The following is a 6441-nucleotide window of genomic DNA, read 5'->3' on the forward strand; positions in this document are numbered from 1 at the left end:
ATTTCCTTAGCAACAGCAGAAGATGAATCCAGAGACCAATGGGATAGCACACATCTACCAGCAGGTGGAGATAGAGAAACTGATTAACAGGTGGTCCTATTGGCTGGCACGCCTCCTGCATCTTCAGTATGCTCTATCTCCCAGGAGGTGATGGTCGCTATTCAACTAGCTCCTGAATTCTGGCTGTGACTGGAAAATTATTTTCTCCTGTTGAGGTTTCTCTTCAGTGAGATGACAATTTTATTTCTCCTGTTGAGGTTTCTCTTCAGTGAGACAGGGGTGTCTGGCTGAATGGTGCTGGCTTTAGGGGTTACACCTGGGCCCACCCCAGGTCCCTGCCTCACCCTCCCTCCAATGATAGAGGGTCTGACTGGGTCTCAATTTTTCTTCTTTCCCTTCACTGTAAAAAAAAAAAAAAAAGAGACCACAGTGACTATTAAACAATTCTACCCTCATAGTGCTGAGCAACTGGCATCTCTCGGCACTATCAACAAAGTTGTGAAGTATATGTTTTATTTGAACTTCTTTTCTGGTTTCTGGTTGTGATGGAGATGCAGGTTCAGTGTGAGTCTACAGAAGGAATATGTTTTTTATCAAACGCTATATTTTGTAGAGTTGTGGAAATGGTTTAGTGACTGACAAGAAAATTTACATTTGTATGAAGTTTATTCAGTAAAGGGCTTCGGGTTTATGGATAGAGCTCCTTTGTGCCTTCCAGCGTGTTGTAGACACGCGCTTGTTTTCATACTCTGGCAGCAGCGCCACAGCGGTAGTGGGAGCGGTAGTGGGATTTCTCCCCGAGGCGGACTCTGCTTGGCAGTTCCCGCGGCCGGGTGGAGGTAAATATTTGGACGGCTCTGGGTGTGTTCTTCACATAGCCGGATGCTGACTGAGCGCAAGAGGTGTGTGCTTATTTTCCTAAGTTGAGAATGAAGCAGCATTCATTTATTTCTCTCCAATGTTCATTTTAAGCATTTTATACCATGACACTGTGAAAAATATTTTAATGGGTAGGTTTTTAATGCATTTTTGATAGAGCCAGCTCATTTTGCCATTAAACAGGCACTTGCTTGAGTCTCTGGCGCTAGCAGGAGCACCGTAGCATTCACTGAGTTTATTTTGCAGCTGACTTAGGCCACTATCCTGCGGCTTCCCTGTTTTCGGGGTTCTACACGTAAGGAGTGTTTCAACAGCTTTTGCCACTGCTGCAGTGATATACCTTGTGTGTCTGTTTCGCCACTCTCTCTGCTTGAAAAGACTTAACTACTTTAAGTGTGACTGTACTGTTATGCCTCACGGTGCTTAAGAAAGAGATTCTGCCCTGTGCTCAGCCGCTCAATCTCAGTTTTTTGCCGTTATGGGTCGGCAGAAGGCAAATTGCTGCACAGTGAAGTCAGCGGCATGAGAATACCCTGTGTTTCATATGGGTCTCTTTTTGTCTCTCTCGGTGTCTCTGCAGGGTGAGTCTATGTAGGTTTAGAAGTTTTCTTATTCTTTGTGCCTCTGTGCAGTGCTGTGTGTGTCTGGTAGCACTAAAGCGCTGTGTGTGTCTGGTAGCACTATAGAATTGATTCCTGGACTGTCATTTCTATTTCTAGTGTGCCAGGGACTGCAAGTTTCAAAGCTTCTTGCACAGATTTCTCAGGTCGCCATCTTCTCATGGCACCTGCTAGACAGTCCCTCAAATTGGCAGGAAGAGCTGTGTGGCTCCTTATAACCAGGAACAAGTTACCTATTCTCTCAAACCCACTGAGTAGCAAATCCCTAAAGAGAAGCTCTCTTTAGGGATGTGAGCTTTATCTGATAACAATAGGATACAGATTGTTTCCCATGGGGCAGTCAATGCAGCTTCTAGATTACTTATAGTACGTCTTCACTTTAAAGGCAGTAAGTTTTTGGCTAACATTACATGGAGTTAGTACTGTTTTCAGAATTCCAACATACTCCATCTTACATCGCAAAGCTGGATTTTTTGTGGGAAAGTTCCTTTCTTCTTCCAGAATTTACAGCTCTTATCCAGCCATTCCCCGACTGTCTGCTTTTCATTCTGAAGGGATCTTCACTTCCTCTGGTAACTCTTTATGCTTTCTCGTCAGGGGGGAGACACTATGATGTCAGGTCAGGGGGCTTTGGACATTTTTCAGGATGCTCGCAACTTTGAATCCTCCTCCCATTTCAGATTCTTTCTTGGAGTGACCATGTATTGAGCTTCCAAAGATTATGTTCGTGCGAGACCTCTTTTAAGTGTTACTGGTACTCGGGGCAGTAGTTTTAGTTCTTCCGGAACTAAGGGAAGTTATTCCATTTACATTTGTGCCTAAGAAGGGGGAATTGGTCAGACGGGGGCTGAATCTCATTCTGGTAAATTTGTTTCTCAGAGTTAGATATTTCCAGAGAAAAACTGAGAATATTTACAATTTCCCTATGGACACCGAATTTGCACTATCTTCGCTTGTCTCTCATTGAGCAGCGCTATCAGTTTGGACAGATGCCATTTGGCCTATAAACCATGCCATGGATGCCATGGCTCCATGAACATTTTTGAAAATGAGGGCAGTAGTGGCGTTGTGGCGCAAACAGGAGATTCAGGTACTTTCTTTCTTAGACGACTGCTTGATTCGTATGTCATCCAGCCAGGTCAATTTGTCAGACACAAACGGGTGATTTCTTTTATTTGAACTTCTTTTCTTCAATTCTTTGGATGTGAATCTTCAAATTTCCAAAGAGCTCTTCTCTCTTATACTAATTATTGGAATATCAGGGGATGTTGTTCACATAGGAGAGGAATGTGTTTCTTCCCAGAGACTGGGGTGACAGGTTACAGTCTCAGGTTTGCCTTCTTCAGTCACCAAGAACAACAGTATGGGATTCTGTACAGGTTCTAGGATCTATGGTGGTGACTCCACTGGGAACTTCAGCTTGCTTTCACATGAGAACACTACAGCAGTCGCTTTTGTTCCAGTGGTTCCCGGTATCTCAAAGCTCCAATTGTAGTATCTAGTAGGCTCCTCAAGCATTGCTCAATATAATTTGGTGGCTCAGTGAGATTAATTTTTTCAAAGGCATGCCTCAGTCTTTGCTGGACTGGCTCAAAGTCGCCAAACATCCCAGGCTGTCGGGTTGGGGGGCTCAGAACCTTCAATCCTCAGCGCAAGGAGTCAGTACTCGTTCATTCTTCTGGACTGAAGCACGGTCAGGCTACCGTTTCAGGTCATTCTTCCGGAATGGCAATAAAGGTCTTTTAGGACAGTGTTATGATAGTGGTATTTCTCTACAGCCAGGAAAACACGTGATGTACTCAGTCGGCGAGTAAAGTAATGGTTCTACTTCATTGGGTGGAATCTCATCTTTCTGTTCTGTCAGCACATCATTTTACAGGACAGGAAGAGGGTTTAGATAGACTTTCTCACCACAAAATCTGAGCATGGACCGTCTATTGTATGTTAAAATGTACAGCTCTGTGTACGCCTTTCAGCTCTTTAGAAATAATAAATAGTAGTAGTAGTAAAATCTTCTACATCCTGGAAATTGGGGAACTATTTGCTTAGGCATTCCAGCTCTTTGTATAAAGGTGAGATCTCCTAGAAGTAGACCTCATGGCCTCATCTCGAAATTCAAAGCTTCCTAGCTTCTTCAGCAGACGCAAGGAGTGGCAGTCAGAGGGGGTAGCAGCGTTGCTTCTTTTCACCTCTGGTTTCTCTTTTTAAGTGTTTTTTCCTGGCTGATGATTGGATGGATTTGCCATCTCAAGCTCGCTTTCAGGGCACAGTAATTAGACAATCTCCGGATTGGCTGCACCATCCTTGCTATGCGGATCTGATGAGTCTTTCGACAGCCGAACTGTTGAGATTCCTGGTATCTCCGGATTTACTCAGCTAGGGTCCAATCAACATGGATATTCGTCCTACTTTGATATTATGACCTAGCTTTTGAAAAGTCATGACTGACGTGTAAGAGTTATGCGAAGCAGGTTATTTCTTCTCTTCTCCAGGGGATACAGACATCTTCACCTGTGGCTTATGCTTCCTTTTGGAGGCTTCTCCTTTCTTGGGTACTTCTCAACATTGGCACCCTTCCAGAATTCTATGTTTTATATTCTTTCTTTTTTGGCACAAGCGTATTGCCAAGGGCTTAGTGTTCAATTCCCTTCAGCTTCAAGTGGCAATCTTAGCTGGTTACAAGGGCTAGGTATCTCGCTCTTCGCTTACTTTTCAGTTTCATGTAGTTCAGTTTCTAAAAGGAGTACAGTATATTCGTACACCTCTTAAGAAGCCCTGTCCAGAGTACAGTCTTAAGGTAATTCTCAGTTTACAGAATGCTTCGTTTCAACCTTATCTTTTGAGACTCTAAAAGGCTGTGATGTTGAACATGGTGTTTCTTGTAGCCATAGCTTCAGCTCAGCGGTTTTCTGAGTTGTAGGCCTTGTACGGCAGGGATTCTTATTTCTAATTTACAAATTCTGGGGTGTCAGTTCGGACAGTACCACAGTTTCTTTCTAAGGTGGTGTCCTTTCTTTTATGCCGCTCTCACTTTTCCTTCCTTCTTCCTGGGAGGAGGAATGGGGAGGCGAGCTTTTCTTCACTGCGTTTTTTAAAAGTGCGTAGTATTCTCCACAATCTGTAGGTTTCTAATGACTTTTAGTCCTTTAGATCACCTCTTTGTATTCTTCAAGGGATGCGACAAATGTATGGCAGCGTCAAAAGCCTCCAACGCTCGAAGGGTCCAGGAGGACATTCTTTACGCTTACTTGATGGCAGGGAAGCGGTTGGGGGAAGAACTTCATGACCATTCAGCCACAGCAATGGCGGCTATTTGGACTCAGTCCAGAGGTTTTTTACTTGGAGGAGTTTTGTCATACGGCTACTGGGTCTTCCAAGAATACTTTATCTCAACATTACCGGATGGATGTGGGGGCACCTGCGGAGGCTGCGTTTAGTGGTTTGGTTGTTGTGGAGGCGGCATTTGCTTCCCACCCAGATTGAGGATTGCTTTGCTACATCCCATTGGTCTCTGGATTCATCTTCTGCTGTTGCTAAGGAAGGAAAAATTATGTTCTTACCTGTTAATTTTCTTTCCTTTAGATGCAGCAGATGAATCCAGAGCCCCACCCTTTCTGGATATTGACTGTCAGTTTTTTTTCTTTTGCAACTTTCAAAGTCTGTTATTATTGATAGTTGTATTCTGTATTATTACCTTTTGAAATTTGTTATGGGAAAGAAGTTTTTTACATGCTAAGCATATTACTGGTTCTGAATGCTTGGGCAAGGAGCAATACTGAATATGCAGGAGGTGTGCCAGCCAATTGGACCACCTGTTAATCAGTATCTCCACCTGCTGGTAGATGTGTGCTATCCCATTGGTCTTTGGATTCAGAGCCATATTTGCCTCTTAGGCATTCATAGACACAGGAATGAAAGAGGAAAAGCCAGGAGGAAGAGGATCTTCCCATAGAGAATGACACAGTGACAAAATTCATCACTGGTCCTGTCCCAGCGGGAAACAATCCAGTGTCATTCTTTACTGTCTATCTCAACCTCAGTCCTTCTACACCAGCATTTTTCAATGCAAGGCTTGATGGTCAGTGGCTGTGCCCATTCATACTCAAGTTTCATGTTTATTTAAAATTTCTTATACCGCCTAATCAAACCTTCTAGGTGGTGTACAAAAACGTAAAGCCATCTACTGACTAATATACAGTTTAAAAAACACACAATATTAGGACAAATACTAGCTTTTAAGGACTAATAAACTAACAAAAAAATTAATGAACAGAGACAAGCGGGAAAGGGGGCTGGAACTACAATATGTGGAGAAAAAGAGTACATGTAAGGGAGAAGAACAATAGGAAGGGGAACAGGTATTAAGATTCTTCCTTCTCTCCTTAAAGAATGACATGGAAAAAGTTTCCCACGGTTATCTGTGGGGACGGGAGTGATGATGAATTTTGTCACCGTTTCAAGTGTAAGCCAAAAGTTGGGCAGGATGTTTCACTCTGATGGTATGCCATGATGAGAGATGTACCTCCATCATCCTTGTGACACTTTCCATACCTATCTCATTAAGGACCAAGGCACAAGCCAACAATTCTATTTTTTTTTATCCCTAATGCCACCAATCTACCCTGAACCTTCACGAGGTCTGATGGGATGCTACCACTTAGTAAAAATTGTCTGTGAAGGTAGAGGAGGCCTGCCCCCTCTTTTAACAACAGCATCCCTACACAGTTGCTTAGTCCATCTAGTGAGACATCCAGGTCTGAATAGTACACTCAAGTAAAAACAATAGTAATATCCCAATGTATGTTTCTCCCACAATCACAAATGGTGGGGGATGTTGGTGAAGACCAACATTCATGAAGGACAATTCCATAAATTGGTGCCTCATTCTAAATACCCCAGTGTCGTGTGCTTAGAACCAATTCTAGAATGGATCTTGATGCCA

Source organism: Geotrypetes seraphini, chromosome 2 (genome assembly GCF_902459505.1).
Source record: "Geotrypetes seraphini chromosome 2, aGeoSer1.1, whole genome shotgun sequence".
In the NCBI taxonomy this organism is placed as follows: domain Eukaryota; kingdom Metazoa; phylum Chordata; class Amphibia; order Gymnophiona; family Dermophiidae; genus Geotrypetes; species Geotrypetes seraphini.